The following is a 24,070-nucleotide window of genomic DNA, read 5'->3' on the forward strand; positions in this document are numbered from 1 at the left end:
AAGAAAAAAGAAAAAAACCAACCACCTTCAAAAAAAACTACTCCAATCTGACCTTCATCACTTATTTCATCCCATTTGAGACAAGGAGGAAGGATTTCTTTCACTCGACTGAAAACAATGCAGTCTTTATGAGACTTTTTCAAGCATCACTTAATTACAGCCCAGTGACTTAATTCATTAATAGTTGAAGCATCTGCAGCCAGTGACAAAGCCACTCTACCCATCTTAGTCTGTGCCCTTGTCGGTGGACCATCCGCATCTTGGCACTGCTGGGTATATTGTTCTGAAGTAGGCCATAATGACAAGTTGTTCACTAGTGACCGCTGGCAGAGATATAAATTTCTCTTTCTCTCTTGCCTGTTGGCTGTAATGCCCGTGCAAGAGAAGAGGTGCTGCTGTGAGCTTTATGACAAAATGCTTTATCCCCCATTAACCTTCACAGAGTGGGTATCAGGAGGGGATTTCAGGTGGAATAAAGCACCAGTGTCAATAGGCAGGTGTGTTCCTGAGCTCAGAGAAGGCGACGGGCAAACATGCAATGTCCCGCATCCTCCATCCCTCCTCTTTTCTTTTGGGGTCATTCCTTAGTTGGAGTCTGACAGGAACCACTGATAAGAAAATGATTAAGTATCACGGACTTAACTACAATCCAATTCACATTCCCAGCTTCTTTGCAGACTACAAAAAAAAAGATGCATTGTAGAATTTCTCTCTCTCTCTTTTTTTTTTTTTGACAACGTTATGATTACTCTTCATATGAGGCCATACATGTGTGTGTGTGTGTAAGGTTGCCTGACTTCCAACCTGAAATCTATTAGAAGTACATTGTGCATCTGACTGTGCCACACGTTACAAATCCTCCACACAGGGAGGAATGAGAATCCTGGCTCAGGATCAAAAGAAACAATTCAGGCTGAACCTGCCGCAAAAATCTGAAATGGATCCGTCTTGGCTGACAAACACAAACTCACAAGCACACAGACGACACAACCACGGGCAGATTTAGTCCACGGGGATCAGCAATCAGCTGTGACATTCCCCCCGTGAAGCATCTGGGCACCCATGAAAATGGAAATGGCAGCGGCTGATCCGTCGATGGGGACCAATCTGCTTCCTCATCAGAGCTCTTCATTAAATTCGAGCACTATCCATTAGCCCCTGTAATCCTCCTCACCCACTGCCACGAACGACCTTGAGGTGCAACAGTACGCACTGTTTTAACAGCTTCCTGAGTCGCCACGGAGGGATAGTTAATGCCGACGCGCTTTGACTGCCGGATAAGTTGTCTCAACACAGAACCCGAGGAGTTCTGCACAATCTACAATCCCTCGCAGAGTAATCTGTGGCATTACAGTCGATCATACCCAGTAATTTACACGATCCCCGTAATGCTCGTCGCACAGTTTGAGTTTCTCACTGACAACACAGAATGCGATCATTTCTTGCTCACCATAGTTGCTGCTTAATTGAGCTGGATGTGCGTCAATGATTTCACTTAGAGGGGGGATCATCAAGATTCAGACAAGCACCTGGTCTTTTATGTGCCTGTAGAAGGCTGGCAGGAAAAACGATTACCGGCCTCATTTGTTCTCTATAGACAGTTGTGACCTTTCCAATTGGCACATCCTCGTACGAATATGACGGCTTTTCTTTCCTGAAACCAGGAGTGATCTTGCATTTAATATGCACATAAATTGCTTTTTTTTTTGCCTGTTCAGGAGCTTTAAGTGAGAACATACTGTACAATTAGTGTCGTGGCGCTTTTTGACATTGGCTGTGTCAGTTGTCAGCAAGTTTATAGTCATCCTGTTGTGTTGTCCTCTCCGCTTCATGCTCGCAACTCTCTCTGAGAAAAGGATTCCCTTTGGCAATTTACTTCTGTACACACTGAAGAAAACGATAAAAGGTGACTAATATGATGTCTGTGTCGTAGATACATAACAATAATGGATTGTGTTTTGTTTTTTTTCATAAATAGGTTAGTTTGAACACAAATGCAAAGACATCCAAAGAATAAAACAACAGCGACAAGTTAAAGGACTCAAAGGGATGTTTTCATATGAATGAGCTTTTGCTATGCGATGGCAAGAATGTGCAGAAAAGCAGAAGTATTTTTCAAGTGCTGTCTTCACACTTGAAAACACAATGAGAGCAATTGAGCTGGGAGATGTTACAGAGAGAGTTTGAAAAAAAAAAATAAAGACTTGATCATTTCGTGCATTACAAGAAATATAAGAAATAAAAGACAAAATACACACGAGGGAGATACAAAGCATTTACAGTCCATACCAATAAAAATCCCCAGTCTCCGTTTGTGCAGTGTGGTTGGATTGTATCATAAAATGCATTTCTGCTGAGGGGTTGGAAATAGAAGCACAGGGAGTGATTGCCAAAATCACTGTTTACTTGAATGGATTACCTTTCAGTGGAACTGTTAGGATGTGCAATCACTGTGAAATATCAGTGCAGAATGAACTGGCAGGACGATCAAAACAAAAAGCTCAAATATTGAGTGTATGTTTGATTTGGAGCTGGTATTCTCCTCCACAGGGGATTTAACGCACATGTGGCTGTTTTTATATGGCGATTATCTCTGTTTCACAGTGCAAGTTTGATTGAATTGTGTTGATTGAATAATTACTGTCACAGCCTTTAATCAGTGTTATATTTATTTATTTATTTGTACTTACAATGCTGGGTTGCAAAACTCAAGCCTTTTCTTTGATTGAAGTGATCACTACTTTGATAGTTATCTCAATGTAGAGGAAAACTAAGGATGGCATGGCAACAGCCAGGAAAATGTGGTGTGAAGTTGACCTATCCACACCACATCAGCACAGCTGACAAGTCACATTACAAGCATGATGCATAGGAAAAGACTTGATGAAATGTCGTTTCCTTTTCTTTTTTTTTTTTTTCCTCCATGGCACAAGAGGGAAGAATTCAATTTGAGTAGGTTATAGAGAAGGATTCATCTTTCGAATGTGAAGAGACAGCAAAAGAAGTGGCAGTGAGGAATACATTTCAAACACCTTTCTCTCTCTCCGTCTCCCCCCCTCTTGCTCTTTCGGTATGTCTGTAGCAATGCTTTGTGTTGCTGCCACCGTTTGTTCTGCAGTGCCCGTGTTGATCAGCGTCTGCCGTCTCTCTGTCAATGGAGTCCAACTCCAGTGATTATTATATAGACAGTGACTCGGATGCCACCATGTCCTCTCACAAATAAAGCAATGCAAACACATACAGTACAAATATAAATTAAAAAAAAAATTTGATCATGGATCCATTCACACAAGCAGTATTTACACAACGCTGGTTTCTTTTAGTTCTCACGCTTCTGCGACTCATTCAGCTTCAAGGTTCAAAGCATTCCAGGGGACTCTCTTCTGGCCACCATGTCTTCAAGCAAACTGGATCCCAGTCTAAACCTGGGCCATCATAATGATGACCACAGGCACAACAACCATCTGTAACGTGTCCGCTCCTCCCTTCAGGGAGCCGGAGAAGGATCTGCTGTCACTCTGGCAGGGGAAACATCTGTTCCCATTAAATTACTGTGGCCCTACCATGCAAGTTATCTGTACTGCACTCCATTTTACCGCCTGAGCCCTGAGCCTGTCGACAAGGGGATAAAACAAGATTAGTTAAATGACTGGGAACTGGGCGAGTAGTAGGGGACAGAAGGGGGAAAACGGTAGAAAGGGAGGGAGACGTCTCTTCCCATGTCGTCTGCTCTCTTACCAATTAGAAACTGGGGACTGTCCTTGAGTGAAGCGAAAAAGGGATATAATCACCTCATCCATCAGCTAAGTTGTCACCGCATGGCCTAAACCCATTACACGAGTAACACTGCGAGAGGCCTGCGAGAAGACGCTCGTCCGCACATCACATTTTATGGCTTTTGAAAGAACTGTATGCATAAATGTGTAAAAAGGATGCTCAGATGTTTATTCTGCAAATGCTCCCCCGAGTAACACAAAGCTTTTCCCCCCCGAAAAATCAATAGGTCCTGAAAATTGGTTTCATGCTGATCCAGGTGTTGTTCATTTATAACACAAACAGTTTAAAGTACATCACTAATTTCAATAATAAGTGGCAAATGCATCTATAAGAAATCTCTATTAAAAGTTCAATGTTGTTGTTTTTTTTTGTGCACAACACATTTCAGCAACAAAGCAATTCTAAGTAGAGTATATAAACAAATGCAGAATTTTAAATACAACGACAAAAAAACGGAACATTTCATGACATTCAATGTTATTTTCTGTTTCTGTTGTGAAAAATATTTGTATTAATAAAATAGGGCAAAATATCATCAATACATATACTTTTTTGGCAAATGCTAAACTCCTCTTGCTGATGTTTTGTGGTAGATTTGCTTGAATTTATCCATATTGATTATCCCTTTACATCAATGAGGAAAAGGCTGCGTATTTCTCAACTTCTTTGTGATTCTTATGATAATGTTGATGCCTCAAAACATCTGTGATACATATAACGTATAATTGAGCTCAAATTAATGTTATTATTGTCAGCAAGTGGAAAATTGCCAAATCCACTTTTGTTGTTTCTTTCAAAGGACACAAAAGTAAATAAAGAGCAGAATCGTGTGTGTGTGTGAGTGTGTGTGTGTGTGTGTGTGTGTGTGTGTGTGTGTGTGTGTGTGTGTGTGTGTGTGTGTGTGTGTGTGTGTGTGTGTGTGTGTGTGTGCCCTCTGTGACTCTAACCTTTGTCTCTCGTTTCATTGTAGTTTTGACATTCTCTCCTGACAACCGGAAAAAAGGCCGAACACAGTGTTGATATTTTTGCATGAGTTTGCTTGAGGTGAGGCACAGCAGAATATTTTCTGAAGACGCGTCCTTTGTTATGCAAACCTCTATCCTTATGCTTCACACGCGATGCATTCATTTGGCATTCAGCATATACAGATGTGAGCGAAATTAAAGGCTGCTGATGGCTACTATTGTGACAGTCTTTCTCAAAACCCTGCGCTCAACAGTTTTTTTGTTGTTGTTGTAATTCTATGCATTTTCTTTTCCCTTGAGAAATTTGCCACTGTATTTTCAGCACGCATTTAACAGAATGATACATGGTAACATGTGCAGATGTTTGCTGATGTATTGCAAACTACAAATCAGGGATTGCAACATGGCTTAGTGACAAGCATACACAGCTGGAAGATTATCCCTGGTTCAAGTTTGAGAAGAAAGAAGGGTTTTTCTATAGATGGATCAAAGCATAAACATCTGTAGTTTATCTAAACTTGATTAAAATAAATAAATAAAATCCGACACACAGATTCTTTATGTGACTGAAAAATTTTACAATTCCCAATTTTTCCCCCGAAGTCATAATATAACCGCAGACCACCCATAGCCCGACGTCATCAAGCTTTGACAGGCTATTAGACTTGAAAGTCAATGACAGACGATGCTCTGTCTTGTGGTGTAGATAAAGCTATATCTGCAAATGACAGCATTTAAAGTCATGCTGTTTAAGCATGAAGAAGTGCGAATGAGAGCCGTGCGTGCGAGAGAAGAGCGGGTGAGGGTGAGGAACACGGGGCAAGCCAGGTTAGAAGAAAAAGGGATATCTGGAGGGTAAACCCAGCAGGAGTCGGGGAGTAATGAAGAATATTGGCTGAGAGAGAAACCCTGCTGAGTGTCATGACAAAGTGAGGCGGTGACGCCAAAGCCAAAAATAGAGATCCTCATATGAAGGGACATAAACAAAAGCCATCAAATTACGTTTGCAGAGATCTCACTCTGACACACGCTCACGCATGCGAGCACGCCAAATGGCATACCTGTCCTTGATAAAGGAAAGAGGAAAACCTAAGTGAGCTACAAGTCAGAGCAAAAAGAGAGGGTCGATAAATGTCAAAGAGGCAATAAAGAGGACAAACAACATTCTAAAAGCTAGAAAATTATTCATGACAGAATACTACAAGGGACAGGCCGTAATTTGAAGGGACAATTAGGGGTAAAATCCTTATTTGAAAACTTGAGGACAAAATGGATACCTCCTGCATATACATCAAGGAAATATCAAGGTAAACACGGGAACCACTTCACCGGACAATTAAACAAGTACTGATGGTTTTGTCGCCAACACGTTATGCATCATATGTGTGTTGATGCATTAAAAATAGCGACAGATACAATCCAGGCTCAATATACACTCAAAAAATCCACTCAGCAATTTTCCAGTTTACATATCAGAAATATGTTTGATTAACATGAGCCTGTTGAGTTTCTTGTTGTAAAATCATCCATTCTAATACATGTTCAAATAATATAAAAAATGGGATTCAATCTACGTAATATGAATGGCTGTAAATGTGTGACATGATTAAATTGCATTAACTGAACAAATTATTCTTGAGAGTGTGGAAATGACTGAGAATAATTTTTTTCATTGTATATCGGACAGATTTGTGGTGAGAATGCCTCCACCTTAAAAAGTAAGTCCGCCTTAACAGCACAATAGGCATCAGGTGGCATTCTCTTCTAAAGACCAAGAAAGAAAAAAAACCTCAAGTCTCTCATTTCTCAGACAGTCTGGGACATTTGATGGAGCTCCTAGTGTTTGCTTTAACTGTCTGCAATTGGCACCTGTACATGGCTGCAGAGCTTGACTGGTTTAAAGTTATAGGCCAGGGTTTCTCTGGGACAGATCAATATGATGACTGGAGCTGGTTCAACATATTTTATGCAAACTAAGTCGATAAAACCTGCTAAATATTTTCTTAGTACCTACATAGGGAAAATAAAACTGAAAAATAAACATGTATCTAATGGCCATAGCTCACTAAGCTGATTTTTCGTGGTATTTAGTCATCACATGTCGTTGTTGCAATGGTTTTTATTATGTTCCTTAGAACTGTGATTTTTATTTTTTATTTTTTTATTTTTGCAGAAGTCACCTCTGATTGTTTCCCTTTAGTAATTTCTGATGTTGTTTTCAATATAGAAATGTCATGACCTATTTCAGCAAATGTTTCACTGCGATGGTAAAAGTAGTATGTCTTAGTTTTTAACCATCTTTTAGGGAGTTGATCACTTTTTTGCCTTGCTTAAGCACAGAATACAGATTTCTTGAGAAAAACCATGAACATCAGTATGATCTCTTGCAGTTGGGATAGAATTGACCATTTCATAGTAATTAATAAACTGTTCAATAATTCAGCAGAGCTCAGCAGGCATCATAAAGCTCATGGTAAAAGCCAGCACTGGCTATCATCTTTCACCCGCGCAGTTTAATTCTTAGCACTGTCTAAGTCTGATTAAAGCATCGCAGCTCATTGCTATGCTTTTCAATGCAGCGACTGGGAGCAGTGATAAACAACTTTTTAATTGCAAATGCCTGAAGTGTGACCAGTGTCAGAAGTTTGCATTTCACATCAGGGTGCCCGTTTCCACTGCAGCATTGCTCACCTCTCCTAACAAATGTGAAGTGCATGCTCAAGCTACTAAAAACACAAAATTCTGCATGATATTGTACATTTATTTACTTATTTATTCACCATCATTTGCTTCTTCTTTTTTTCTCCATTTGATTTTATTTGACCAGTGATCGCATTCCATACCATGTGGGTTTTTTTTTTAATTCAGTGGTTGGAATTCACCGCTTAATGTTCATTACAAAATCACCATTTGTGAGATACATTACCCGCCATCTTTCTCCTGATAATTACCTAATTGGGGTCTGCATTAGTGGACTTTAAGTGATTTTCCTTCCTCTTTCACCAAGTAACGATCGGTCCTCGGCGTTGGACGTGGATGATCAATGTGCAATTATTCTTTCACTGGAAATGAATATGCAAAGACAAAGACACAAGGGCTTCATCTTTCTATTGAGTTTTAATCACTTTGCTGAAATATTGTTTTGCCCCGATTTCAATGTTGAAAGATAAGACAAATGCTCTCTTTTTTCACAGTCCTCCTTCCTCCCTCGCTTCATATGCCTTATTCTTACTAATCTGCCGACCCATGCCTCCCCCTATCAATTGGGGCCATTCGGCAGTAACTTTCACAAACACAACGTTTCGCCATGAAACACAACAAATACAGATTTTCCTCTTGCGATAAATAACTTTTTGGAAAAATAGCTCACCTTGAAAAATGTCTTTTGCACCATTACTATCGTGATTTATGAATACCCGCTTATCCATATATAGTATATACATATATACCAAATGTATATGATACATTTGGTGTCTTGATAACAAACTAGCATCTAGCTTCCAGCTTCATTAATATGTATTAAAAAATAATCCTGTCTCACTGTTGTGTAAGATGCCTACACTGCCAACAAGTACCTCAAGGCCCTTTATACCACTTCATGCAACATGAGGAATTCATATTTTACATCTGCATATGTAATCTTGAAGCATCCATGTCTGCGTTTTGTCTCTCTCTTGTTCTCATATCACAGGGACGTACGTCACCGAGGAAAACGACGAGCGAGCGCATCATAACCTTTGCTGTGGCGAGTCTTTGTAAATTGTTCCCTTTAAATTATTCATCACCAACATATTTGTCAGCCAGATCCTGGTCTGCTGTAGAGGGTTGTTAAATATTAAAAAGATTTCACATCTAATAACACCAGCGCACATGCTCAACTCCAACGAAGTAACCATCAGGCGAGGCATGACTCATATCCAGGTTGTGTCAGCGAAGCTTTTACACCAGAGAGGAGAATCCCGATGCATATGTGAGCAACGCCGTGCAGGAAGAAAACTGGTGAACAGTTTGAGAACATCCCACTTAATCTGCCTCCCACTCAGATTCTCTCAGTTTTTTTTGTTTGGTTTTTTTTACACTGGTGGGAATGAAGGGGGCGGGGGTCAGAGGCATGCTGCCCCGGCACTCAGGAGACCGAGGAGTCTAGGTCCTGCTCTAATTGCGCTTCAGGACTGGATGAGGTTTTGACCTTCACTGATGTATTTACACACACACATCTCTCAACATCGATGTGTATGTTCTCTAACATCTCAGAGGGAATACCCAGCTTTAAATATCACTTGGCCTTCTCGACTCCACACAAGCGAGTCACATGTGAGGCAACACAAAAACGCAAGCACTCAAATGCACACACAGAAAATTAAAAAGGTCTCCTCATACATTGTTAATGGGCAAAGCTAAGATTAATTAATGAATTAGATTAGTTTAAGGTTTTGTTGTATTTCCTCTCACAGGGACATCCTCTATGTTAGCATTTTATTCACAGCCAAAGATAACATTGTTCCACGTGAAAGGCCCCCGGGAATACAGTCAAGGTTGGAGAGCGGTCATTGAGTAACCGTGTCTTTTGGTCTGATGTAATCCCCCAAACAAAAACTTTATCTCTTTTATATCTCCAGTTATTTCATTTCTTGTTCAAGTTCACTCTAACTATTATTGTTATTGTTAGACACCGAAAATGGGGTCTGATTTTCTTCCAATTAAAATCGCAGACTGCAGTCTTTCATCATCTCACCTTATTTGTCCCGGTAATAAAAAACATATTTCTATGGATGGAGGAGATAAAAATCTCATCTTCTATCTTTTGGCTTTAACCACGCAGACAATGTTACAATCACTAATTAACATCAAACACATGTTTTTTGAATTTGGAAGAAAAAAAACAGGTACGGAGAGCAAAGAGAACACGAAAACTCTGCACCTAAACTGAAAAATAACATTGCAACACCATGCAGCCCAGATAAATTAGATAATGCTTCAGTGCTATTGTACATATTTATATAATCATTTGCATAACCCTGTTTAACTTAAGTCTACAATATCAACCTGGAAGAGGGTACATGCTGGATTGGTGTTTGCCATTATCCATAAAAGAACAGTAATTAATGCAAATTGCCTGCCAAAAACCCCTCTTACCACAACAGCCCATCACAAACTGAATACAATCATGTAACCTGTGTGGTATTGTACACCACACAAAAACATGTAGTGATTACTAAAAATGACAATAACAGCTGGAACTTGTCTTTGTATTCTGCACGTGTGTATTTTTATCAGGCTCTGATCGCTCACTCGACAAGCTTACAATTAATCGTGACTTGTTCGTCTCAGCAAAAAGGATTGGTTCGTCAAACACTGACTTGATTTTCTGCATTTGTAACGAGAAAACCAAAAATCCAAACTGTAGTATTTTATCAGCATGTCACCTCACATGTCTGAATATTTTTATGCCGGACATGTAATTATCCTTTTAGCCGCTGAATCGTAATTAAAGATCATGCTCCTAATTTAAAAGATAACCAAGAGATATGCCTCAATGACAAATTGAATATCAGTCATGCAAAGAACACTGCAATTGGATCAGGCAGATATTTTGCACACAAAAAAATTAATTCATGAAATTAGAGCACATGATGGGATACAAGTCTCATCATATAAACATAATGGAAGCTCAGAACCTGAACTGCATCAATGTGTGCAGTCACCTCAAGCTATGTGCAATCACTTAAATTAATGGCGTTTTCGGTAATATTCAGCTGGGAATAAACAAATCCACTTCTCACAAAAAAAGTTTGTTATATTTGGCTTTTGCGTGGCATTTATGTAAAATGTGATGAATCTATTAATACAAAAACACCCCCAGTCATTGTGGTTCCGGGGTTCAGAGTTACGAGCCTCTCCATGGCAACTCAGCTGATCCCAGAGGTTCTCTATGGGACTCAGGTGTGGAGAAAGTGCAGGACACTACATCTGATGTACCCCAGTCTCCGACAGCTGTTCCCTGATGATGCCACACAATGAACTGGAGCATTGTTGAACATAAAGATGAAATTACCCCTGTGTTGTTCATGTTGGGGCACAACGACTGGATTAATTATGTTATTCAGGTAATATGAGCTTGTTACAGGACAATTCTCAAAGTGCAGGACAGTTCTGTAATGACTAGACACACCTGCCCACACTAATACCTCCACTACCAAAGGCTCGTCTGGTGAAAATGGTAGTTGAAGCATCGCGCTTTCATTGATGTATCCAACAATTTTGACGGCCATCATTTCTGATCAACGCGGAACAACTTTCATCAGAAAACAGAACTGGGGAACACAGGTCCCTCGTCCAGCATAAATGCTCCCTGTCCATAAAGAAGATTTGACCTGTGCCTTGTGGTGTGGCCAAGTACCCTTGTAGGTCGTCCAGCATGCAGACCACGCTGATGAAAATGGTTTCCAATGGTTTGACGTCTCTCTGTTCCACCTGCTTATGACGCTCTGTGATACCATTAGCTCAGTAGCCACTTCTGTCTATTAGCAACCTGATTAAAGGCAATGGCAATGGCAAAATACTGTTGATTAACTTTGTCATCTTGGTCTCATGATGCAAGGAGGAAGACTGTTTTGTGAGTGGTGTAGGTGTGATTGTCCAATGAGAGGCACAAATGGTAATATTCCTATGACCAACACAGTTCAATTGCCGATTTTGAGGAAAGACTGTTACCCATTAAGGAGTTGCCACTTTAGAGGAATTTCCTTCACATTCACAATAAGTTCTGTTGTTATTCATAATACGGCGGTATCACAGACGTTTTAAAAGAACTGCAATGTCTTTTTCCTAAGTTTGCATTTTACATTTATAAGAACAACAGCCAAAAAACCACGCAGAGAACAAGATCAATCTGTTCATCCTTATTTTACTATAACAAACCTAAAATGTATCACTAAGATTTGTATCTCAAATATGTTTGTTTCTGCATGAAGTGTAAAGATGGATATTGTACGTAAAAATCTCTTCGGCTCCGAAGATCTATATTTGGTGACTAGAGCCCACACAAAAAGGCGTAAACCTTTAAAAACATTTCCTCCTGTTGCAAATTAGCACTATATACCATGTAATGGCCCTTGTAGGGAACCTATAATGAATGACTGAAGGCATTTCATTTGCCATAAAAGGTCCACAAGGGAGCTTTTTTTAGATTCATTTCAGTTTTTGTTATCACAAAAGTTGAGCTTAAAACTATGTTCTCCATAACTGGCTGTCTACTCCAGTGAGACATAACCTGAACAGATCAAATTAACAGGCAATACGCGGAGGATTTCTCCAGCGATGCTCACCCACTGTGTGTGGATCGGCCACGGGGGACAAAGTGAACGGCAATAAAAGAAGATGAGTGAGGGATTTGGATAAGTCACCCAGGATCACCCCATTATATGAGCTATTCCGTTTTAAACCCTCATCAGCATACCAGGGATTTCCAGTGCAGCTTTACCACAGCTCAGGCAAGACTACAGTCTCTCAGGAGAACAAAAAACATTTTTTTTTTTTTTTTTTAAACTGCTGCATGATGCAGCTGTCACTTATCAGCTCACAAATATAAAAGCTCCCTCATTCACGAGCTGTAATAAATTCCTGTGGTAACACCTCACACTGCAGTGATCGCTACAGAGATTCCGTAATTTGTTGACAACTGCTTATGGTCAGTTGGCTTCTGACGGTGCCGGGCGGCAGACAGTGAACCTGAACATAAACGCAACAAAGCGTCTGTGAAAATGATGGACACCAACGGGGGGGGGGGGGGGTAAAAAAGCCAAAACAAAACAAAAACGACAACAATATTGCTACTCTGGTGGTTTGATGAGGGAGAAAATGATTTGGCCACAGAGGTGCAGAAATCTGCAGAGCTTTGACCGTACAATCCCTTCTCTATTCACCATGAAAAGCAAACCATTTTCTAAGACGTGTGACCATTAAAGTGAAAGCGAACCCCCCCCGCGCCCCCCACCTTTTCTTTCCGCCTGTGTCCCTTCAACTACAATATGTGCTTTATCGATCACAGGGATGTTGCTTGGATTGCTACTTGTGTTAGATGTCACTGCGTCGGGTCAGTTGGAGCTCCTGAACAACACCCGAGACCTCAAAAGCAGCCGTGACTAAAGCATGTACAAGCCATGAAGCTACATTAGGACAGCAGGGGACAAAGCACACATGTTTTAATTCTTTATAAGAAAGCTCGGTGAGTGTAGAGCAGAAGTCCAGATGAAAAGCCCTTGACATATACTTGAAGTGGACTTGCAATGTCTTACGCAGCGATTAATTTTTGATGGGACTCCCTCGAGGGGAAATTAATGTAGTTGATGGCAGTCAGATGAATAAAACGCACAGAATGTATTTTTTTCATGTTTGTTTAATCAATAATAATTATACAAAGCTCGCCACTAGTGAAAGGACGTCTCCTCTGTCCACAGTTGCATTCAAAGTTTGTAATAAGCACTGACGTTAACTAAAACTGACCAGTGCCACATTCAAGTAAAGAGAATTTGTAACCGTCGTGTTCAATTTGCTATCCAAATGGTTGCAGTCGTTTTAAGCTGCTCAAACATCACGAAAGCCATTTTTCTTTCTGCAACAGCGCTCCATTTGTTAAGTGGTGACACCCCCTCTAACTGTCAAACTCCTCCGGAATAGAATAGAAACTTTATTGTCATTGTCACCACTACATAGGATTAAAAAGTGCCAACCCAGTCTGACACTTGCCGTATGCATTGTATAATTTCCCTCCCAGATTTTAAATTTAGGATTTTTTCTTTTTCTTTTTAACATTGGGTCATAGAGTTCATGCAGAATAAGCAACCAAAAGCAAGCTTTTAATTTCGCCTGGCTCCACTGGCTGAAAATAACCAAGGGAGTTGGCAGTTTTTTGTTTTTTTTTAGCTATAACTAGTTAGCCAATTAAGCTCCTTGTGTTAGTTGACAACGTTGTCTCTGACTGACTATGTGTGAAAGTGACTCATTTTAAAACAATTGGATCTTGTGAAAGGGTCATTGCAATCAATGGCTACATGTTAAAATGCACAAGGTAAGACTGCTGGTCATCGCACGCACAGACGTCATGATTTAAACCATATGACTCGTTGTAATGGTAAAAGTGTGACTGTACTTGTCAGGAAGAGGGCTCATTAAAGAATTCACACGCTTGCAAACCAATGTTGTAAGGAAATGTGTTTCTTAAAACAGAATTATATTGTTGAAATTAGTTAGACATATTATCCTCCACCCTGACACACAATCAAACTTGAGAACTGACTGACTCATAATAAACAGAAATTCATATGGAAACTCTACACTATTGTGTAGGGTGGATTAGCCAGACTCTCAGAACACATTATGCAGGTTTGAAAGTATTAAAATGTTTTTTCACCAACCATTTTTTAAGAGAAATGTACTTAACATCCATAACATCTCATTTGTATGATTTTCCATTTGTGTCCGTTGCTTGTACAAGTTTTAATCACCACTCTACAGTTCACTTTATTGGTACCAATTCACTTTCTGGGATTGTGAGTTTACAAATTAGACTCTCCAGGCCATGTTGTTGGTATACTGTAAATGTGTTATAATGGAAAAGAAAAAAACAAAACAATTCAAGCACAGCAGGCTGAACTGCAGACTTTCGGAGCAGGTGGGAAGATACAGCAGAGAGGCTTTATTAATTTGGTGTCAGGTAAACAGGCTGCAGCAGAGAGAAGAAGGTGCAGAGGTAGGTGTCATTCTGACAAGCAGCACGGAGAGGAACAGGAGTCGCAGTGCTGGGGATCAAGAAGCACCTGCTGCCTCAAGAGCTCTACAGCAGCATGGAAATGTTGAGAAGGAGATAACAATAAACACTTTGTCATGTGGTGAACAAACAATTCCAGCTTAGCGTTCTGAGCCGAGAGCCTAATAATGGCATAAGATGTGTTTCCAATTTTATTTCTCTGCCGAGACCATAATCATATTAAGTGTAACTTGTTTGGGCCTTTTTACCTGCACAGAGAGACGCTGTGATGTGTGGGGTTGAGTTTGTTAATGTCAAGCATGCTCTTGTTCTCTTTTGACCCATAAAACCCACATGCAGTGTTGGGAAAGTTCAGTTTCTACATTAACTAGTTCATAGTTCAGTTCACAAATTTTTAAATGAACTCGTTCAGTTCATAGTTCATAATTCAGTTCCAAAAATGAACTAGTTCATTGCTCTTTTTTTTTTTTTTTTTACAATATGTTGCTGGAAGCTATTACCCTCAGAATACTAGCATTTCCCCATTGTTGCCACTCATTCGGTCCAGACTCGTAGCCAGCTACAGCTTCCCACACCTACAGTATACTCTCAAAAACATGAGGAAAATAAACATGCTGCTTGAATTGTCTTTTTTAATGAACAAAAAAAACAACAACAACAGTACCATAGTCCTTCAGGTGCAAAGGAAAATATACCAGACAGATTCTACAAACAAATTGCAACTTAAAATAGTAAAACGCTCCAGGAGACCATTCTGAACTGCAGTATACAGTTAACAACAAAGTCCAGAAGATGTGTCGACATAATTCTTGTACTAACACAAACACAATCCGAGGTAGGAACCAGCTGAGGTAAGAAACTTAAGCTGTACCTCAAAGTGGAACATAGAAAGTGCAAAACATTTAAACATTTATATGTCACTTTTCAGTTTTTATTGAATAGAATTTTTCCTGCCTTGTTTGCCCAAAGACAAGTTCTAGAACTTGGGTCATAAAAGTGCCATAGTCAGCCCATTATTGGCTCACCATCGCTATGTCTTTTGATTTTTTTTTTTTATTTACTTGTACATACCTTGAAAGGCTCGCCGGGTGCTTCAGTTCAATGTAGAGTCTCGAGTTTGCTGTTGATGTACGGAGATGCTTCTTGAAATCCGGCGGGCAAAGTTTACACAAAAAGGTCAGATTTTTCCCACCTGGATCATCACAGACAGCCATCACCTTTCATTAATTTTTTTTAAGTAATCACACAAAGATGAAGCATTAATCGTGGAGGCAGAGTCTGAGGTAGTGCTGCTGACTTGTATTTTTTGCCACGATGCTCCGCATGTTGATTAAAAAAAAAAAGAAAAAGCTTTGCATGTTGATGACGCATGCGGCTGTGCGACCCTGTGGTGGCTGCCATCGCCAGATTGGCCGTTTTCTCCCTTACATGTTAGGGGCCGTTTACGATGTGCTTAAGCCGGGTTTTCCACTGGAAGGCTCTGGAAAACTGGCACTCTCTTAAGCAACGTTAAACTGTGAGGGCGCTGTTCACAAATGCCAGAATGAGCACAAATACAGTACGTTCAGTTCACGTTTGCCCAAAATATGAACGAGTTCATGAACGGGCATTCACTGAACTCGTTCAGGCACAACACTGCCCACATGAAGGTCACACATATGATATCTACTTGAGCCTATAAGAGTTTATAATATGCACAACGTGTGCAGAATTTTAGCCACATTTCAAAGCAGGGAGCCCCGCCTTCCGCTGAAACAATGGTTGATGGGAGCAACTTGGGTACTTTCTCTCAGTTGTGTAACTTTCCCACGGCATTGTGTGCGCTCGTTACGTACCCCGAGCACATTCCCTAAGTGGGCTAACACCTATCAGTTCCTCAGCCTCATCAACCGAAACCACTTTATTTTAAACCCAGTTGGTGTGATTGTCCATGCATGGCAGCGACTGCGCGAATCAAAAGAGAATGACTACAGGACTCATCTTGAATCCCTAATGCCTGCCGCTCTGAAGACACAAAGTGTAAGAGTTCTTCAAAAAACTGAAAGGGAGGAAGAATGAGAGTTGTCTAAACTCATTTTGCCTATGTGTGACCAGGCTGATGGCCAGCATGAGGAGAAGGTGCCAGGCTGCTGTGGCTGTACTTGGTTCTTCCACACACTGCTGCACATACATGATTACATTCTCAGCTTTCCAATATGTTACGGTTTCCTCGCATTTCATTGATTCAATCCACCAAACAAGAATTTGCAGCAGAATAAGATGTTTGGTATAGTAATAGTAGAGGATATTTACTCTCTTTTTTTATGGACCCAGCCATCATGCTCATATCACACATGCATTATCTTCATAAATGTTTATAAGGTAATGAAAAAGTGTCTCAGGATTATAAGATTCATAGCCAAAAAGAACCGATACAAAAAAGATTTCTTTATACTTCAGCATGAACACACAACTGTGCTTTGAATTCCCATGTAATGTAATAATTAGTTTCCTTTTTTTTTTTTTTAACTCCATATGGCTCATGGATTTGTTACGTCTGTAGACAGACTGTATTGTACACCGGGCCTCTGCAGAGGTCAGTTATCACACTTCTATAGTTTAACGAAAGGATGATCCTATTAAATCTTCTGAGAAGCTCAGATTCCTTTGATGACGCAACAACTTACGTGTGTTGTGCAAAGTTATATTAATATAAATGTGTTTTTGAAGCAACAAAAGTGATCGAAAAGGACGGGAGTTTAAGCTTCCCTGCCGAAGAGTTGAATTGAGGTGAAGTTGTTGAGAAAAGTCTTTCCTCTGCACTGGGGAAGGTGAAATTGTTATCATACTCATACTGGATGATTTTGTAGCTCATTCAGACAGAGTGCAGTGCCAATGCACAAAGCAGTGTGCCAGACTTTCATCTGGGAGATGAGAGTATCATAAAGATGCATTTCATGTTCATTAAATCTAAACATTAAATGATAATTCAATGCAAGGGGGATTTTTCATTAAATGTTGGCAAGTGGATTTACAAACATGTTATTAGGTTTTTCATGATTCATCCACAGAGAATATGAGGAACAGAGAATATGAGGATTAATGTTGGTTGTTCCGTTAATGAAATCAGAAGTTAGCTTCATTATATGTGCAAATTGTTATGGGTTTTGACACGAGCCCCTGTTCATTTCATGATGATTCCATTCATTTTTCTGTATTGCTTTACAATACAGGGGTGTGTGTTGCTCCCACCTGACTATGGATAAAAAGAGACAGGGTACACTATGAGCAGGTCCCAGGGCAAACACAGAGATGAGAGAACCACATCCAGTTGCACCAGAGGCAGTCTGCAGGTACCAATTTAGGATTATTCATGAGAACTTGTACAAAACCCACAATCACACAAACAGAACATGCAAACTGTGGACTAACCACTGCATCCATGTGCAGGGCCTGACTGTAAATCACACAGGCAAGTTAAAAGTAATTAATAGGTGCATGTTGTTTTTTATCCTCATTACATCTACATCAACGTTTATATTTCCTATGTTTCGCTTTGGCAAACTTTTCATTAAAATCACTTGGATAAATACATTTCCACAGATTGATTATGAGAAAAGAGGAATTATTTCATAGAGTTAATAATCTGGTTATATGTATGATATAAATCACATTTCCTTTGCAAGAAAGGCACTCACCTGCCGTTTTAAAGAAAATCTGATCCCCTAGTGCAAAATGAGAACAGATGAATAAAAGCCACATCAGTAGTGAATTAGTTTAAGAGAAATAATCTGTCGAGCATAATTGTAAATACTATATTATTTTATTATATATATTATCAGTGTGTTCAATCAGACCACACACACTCAGAGCAGTTCAATGATTACATGATAAAAGGTACCATTACACATTAAATCTCCAACATATCTTCACCGGAGTCTGTCTCCATGACATAGTAGCAGTCTAACCACAGCCATAGTGCTACAGTCTGCTATATCAGGAGATATTGCTTTGAGAGTAACGCTCGAATCAAGCAATATTTGGGCAAATTGTACAGATAATCACAGTGATCTTCACAAGGGTTAAGTGACACACACACACACACACACACACAGACACACACACACACACACACACACACACACACACACACACACACACGGATAAAAGAGACAGGGTATATAAAGGTAAAGGGTAAGGTAGAGATCTAAAACCACTTCTTTGTTATTAGTATTATTAGATCCGCAAACACGGTGAGATTGGACAATCATACAACATGAGGACATGAGGATGTGAAATGCATTACAAACCGATAGTAAATGGACCTTTCTACTCCATGAATGATTGTCTGTGATAGTGGAGAACACCATTACATAAGTCTTCTGTTTCCATTCTTCATGATAGAGAAGGGGTGGGGGTGGGGGGGGGGGGGGGGGGGGGGGGGGGTCACTTTCAAATTGAAAAGGCAAAAAAGCCATTCATTTTAGCCTCGGCACTATTTGTTCCACTGTTTTTAAAATTAAAGTTATGCCCCGGTGAAATTATTCTGGTGTAATGGACCTCATTCTGCAGTGTTTGAGCCTCGCGCACATTCACCTTTTATATGATGCATCAAGTATTTTCCCGAGGCAGGTTCTGGTTTCTATGGTAGCTGCTGCGTGTATTTTGCTCCACACCAGGCGGACGACGTAGAACAGCTGATGATGTTTCCTGGAGGGTTGCTGAGTGTACATTTGTGTTTCAGCAGAAAGAGGAAGAAGAAACACAAAATAGTGGCTTCCAGCAGCCAGGTGGCCTGCTCTTCTTTGGACCATCTTGAATCAATGGACAGTAATGCACCCATAATACCTCTGACACACACACACACACACACACACACACACACACACACACACACACACACACACACACACACACACACACACACACACACACACACACACACACACACACACACACACACACACACACACACACACACACACACCCCTCCTCTGCCTACTGAGGTATTAGCGGAGTGGCTGGATTGTCAGATGTGTTTAGGAGGTCTGGCATTTCACAAAATTTGTCAGATCTTCAGTGGTTTTCTGTTAACTAGTGAAATTCAGACAAAATGTAAAAAAAAAAAAAAAAAGATGTGTATACACAAGCACACACAGAGCACTCAGAGACAGACTGAAAGTCTAAAAAGACCAGGCTGCAACAGATTATAATGGCCCTGTCATTTTGGCTCTGTGCGCTAAAGACATTTTTCATTCTCTCATACGAACATGAACCGCAAAATCCCCTTATATTTTGATTTACAGGAGGATTCGCAAAGTTGTAAAGGGATTATTCTCCATTAGCGTGTCCTGCCAGGTATTGAGACTTCAAATGCTCTACACATATTTCAACATCTGCACAAAATGACAGGGCTTAAAGAGTTTGCATTCACAATACCCAAGACGGCCATGAATTCCATTTAAAAAGTTGAGTGTATACAGCGTGCTCACATTTACTTTTATCCATTTTACATTAGGAATCATAAAAAATAGATGCTCGATGATTATGTGCTGGAGCCTTTCTCGACACTTTGCTCTCTCACCTTTATTGTAGATACATAATAAAAGCATCATAAAAACTGTGAAGTAAGAAGGAGAAATACCCTTGAAATGTCAAGAGAAGTGGACTTAATCTCGGCTACAGCATCAAGTATTCATCAAGAACGCTGCTGATAGCTGAACATTTTTTCTGCAAAGAGAAAACATGGAAATGTCAAGGGTTTCGTTGTGGTAACTTCAGGGCATTACTGAAACTACAGTACAACAGTCTGTTTCTTGCAAGTCACATTAATAGTCTGGGGAATTTGTGTTGCTAATGCCATTAGCTGAGAGGATTTCTTTCTGCTTATGAATCAGTCATGTGGAGGTGGTCAGGGTGTGTGCAGGATGTGAAGAGCACTCAAGATTACAGTTCACATCATAAATGAAAAATGACAAAAAAGCAAATGAAAAAAACGGGAAGAAGCTTCCACTGGAATGCTAATGCAGCAATATGCTTCAAATCATTTCACTTATGTTTAGAAGACGCAAACAGAGTTATTATTATTACTATACAAGTGCTGTAAATATAGATGTTTTGTAAGTTTGTTTTTTTGTTATGCTTCCTTTTGGAGTTGGTTTTGAGTTATCCACCGATCAGTACAAATGCCTGTCAATATTATTCATTTACAAGACATATGAAGTCATGTGTGTGTGTTTCATACATTCTTCATATGTATGTGGACTCTTACATGTTGTTTATGCTACTCTGAATAAAAGTAACCTATTTTAACACAACTAAATTCACGTGCACTCATTCCTTCTCTATTGCGGTTTCTTCTAAAACCTTCCAGAAAGTAAGCCACTTAAGGAACTACAACTTGAGAGATACTAAAGATAATTGCAGGTGACTTTAAGAAACTTCCTTTAACTGTGCTGAAGTCTATCCCAGCTGTCAAATTGTGAAAGAGTACACCATGGACAGGTTGCCAGTCCATCACTGCTTGAACGTGTGCAATTATCATTCTTCTTGATAGCTGTAATGTCTAAGGACAATTCAAAGTCACCAATTACTGACCACATAACTTTAATTGTCAGAGGAACCATCAGTGTTCAAAGTAAATGTACACATGGAACAAAAGAACATGCAAACTCAACCACAGAACGAGCCTGGATTCAAACTAGGACATTTTCTTCTGTAGCCAGAACACCAAGCACAAATCCAGCCTAAAAATATCTGGTCTCCATGAAAACTGGGAGTTTTAACATTTGGAAAGTTCTGCTCAGATGTCCAAAATTCATAATTGATGTGAATAAACATAATCTCCATATCAATGACATTCAAATAACTTTCACTTTTGATTCACTGCCACCAACCGAAAGCTTTGTGGGATGTTTGTTTTATGTGGCCACTGGCCAAATGGTCACTTTGTTACAGTGGCTTCCGGGCGACACTGGTCGTCATAATGAAGTAAGATGTCTGATGGCAGTTTAAAGATGTCAATGACAGAGGCGAGCCAAAGGTTTCTGAGTAGTTTGGAGTGGGCTGAAAGCACCAAGACACTTAACACTGCTCCCATGTCTTTGAATCAAGCCGGTGACAGCTAATTCCACTCGGGTGATGTCTGATGGGTTAATGAGGAGCCTGCTGTGGTTAAATTATAAGAGAGCGGGATGTAGAATAAAGGAACAACAATAGAATCCTGTTTGATGTTTTGATCATAAAGGGTTTATTAGTTTAACTGAGGAAGAGGTGATAGATTAAATAAATGAAAGAATAAATTATACAGGCACAGGTTTCATTTGCAAGTGATGTTCATTTTTCTCATTAGAGGGAGACATTAGGTCACTGAATTGATGATGTAACTCATTTTAGCTGCTGATGCAGGATGCTGATGAGATACAAGTGCTCACAAGTGCGACAGCAACACATTAACATACCTGCAGTTCACATCATGAGAACCCTCTAAATTTTACAGTAGTGTTATGCTGTGTGTCTGTATTTGGATATGGTATCAATTATGATGGGCAGCTGTTTATACAGGGAATTGACTCCAGTCCCACACTCTGAAGATCATTTCAAAACATAGGTGCCGTCTGAATGCGAATGCTTAATTAACCCCCCCCCCGTTACAATCGTGGTCGTGAGCTGCAGTCTTTTAAAGTGAACACAACAGCGTCTAAAGCGAGGATTCAGCAGTCTTGTGTTTCACGGCGATAAGGGTTCCTCAAATAAATAAAGTGACTTGTAGAAATGAGACACCAAGTGACTGTGTTTTGGCTGGACCGGCTAAATGTGGCATACCGCTCAGGCGAGCACATTAAAAGATAAAGGGTTATGTTATTCAGCAGAGGCTCGCCTGGGCCTGGTTTTTAATAAGCTGTAGGGATCTGTAGCGTTGTGCATTTCCACTGGGATTGTGTTGTGTATCGACCCCATGCGCTGGCTCCACACACCCATGAACAAGTCCCGCTTTCTTTTCCTTTCTTACCCCCCCCCTCCCAATTCCCGTCACTAACCATTAAACACACCACGCCTGGTTGCATGCCAGTTTATAGGATGTAGCAAATCATTTACCAAAATTAGAAAATAAAACCGTACCTCTGCACCTAATGCCTTATATTCTCAACTGATGCATGCACTGTTTGCTTTGTAAACATGACTTTGCTGCATTGTCTGCTAATATAATGGTCTTGTAGCTATAAGATTACATCACTTCTGTTTTCATAGTCGCAATATAGCCGAGGACGTTTAATCTTTTTCACTCTTGAGTTACATGGATTGTTTTCATTAAGAGGAAATTGTTCAATATGGAAGTTAGTGATTTCATTGATTGTGCTCCTGACAGTGGAGTGAGAGGGTTTCCTCGTCTCCCCTTTAATCCTGTTGTTTGCATTGCTTGTCAAGTCGTCACTCCAACTCCAATCTGTAGGAACTTTCTTGGATTTACATTTTCTCCTGATAACTGGGAGACTCTCGCAGCCCTTTGTTTTAGCTGGATTATCTTAAGCACACAGTCATTTTGTGACAACGCATCTTATTGAGCCTCAGATCAGAATGCGTGGGTGTCTGAAAACAACTCAAAAGATCACTTGCATTAATATAATTCCAAAACTATGTGTTTGAGAATGTTATGCTGTATATCTCACAGTTTGTAGTGTGCATTTGGTGTGCTTTTATAAACAAAACAGGGTTGCTACTAATTTTGAGAATTTACACTAGTCATTATAAAGTAGTATCAAGGAAATTCTTCAATTCTTTGCACAACCATTCAAACTAAAACCTCAACTTAACTAAATTCAACACATGCCATTCAAAAGACTCAAATGTCTCTCACCTGGGTTCAATTTTGAAGTGAAGTAAATATGGCTGCCAACTCTTCCTCTGGGCTTCACAAGTAAAAAGGACTGGAGAAAGCTATTTTTGATTCACATGAAACCACCCAAAGTTCAACAAGACCAAAAAACGTGTTCTCTCATCCTGCATGGAAACATTGCAGCTGTGCATAATTGCAGGCTTCTCGCCCTGCCACACATTCATCTCCTTTTGAATTAAGTTTATCTTTTTAAAGTCATTTTTAGACTTACAGATGTGTCGGCACAGGGGTGCCATGTGTCAGGTTCAGAATCAAGACAAAGCTCTTCTATTAAATACTAAACAAAACTTCAAGTAAGTTTTTCCAATTGTTAATGTAATTATTATTGTCTGCTCTTTATCTCCTCAATGGGCTCTCTTGTTCTCGTGTAATTTCACTGAATTTACCCGCAGCTACTCTCACTGCTCAGCAGCTCCGTTTGCCATCATGGTTTTGTTGCAGCTGATGTTCCTGCCCTTTGACTATGAACCCATCTGCAAGTTTGTCTCTGCAGGGCCGATGAAAGGTGTGATGACAGCTACCCTTTTTTAACAGTGACAGTTGTAGACAGCAAAAGTCTAACGAGGAAAGCAATGAACAAGTAAAGCAAAGACAGTGTTCGTACTCGAGGCTCTAGCATCGGGAAACCTTGTGCCGCTCCTGTCGATGCCGTCTTTGGTTTTTGTGACCCGAACCTCACACTGT

This window comes from Blennius ocellaris, assembly GCF_963422515.1.
Source record: "Blennius ocellaris genome assembly, chromosome: 13".
Taxonomy (NCBI): domain Eukaryota; kingdom Metazoa; phylum Chordata; class Actinopteri; order Blenniiformes; family Blenniidae; genus Blennius; species Blennius ocellaris.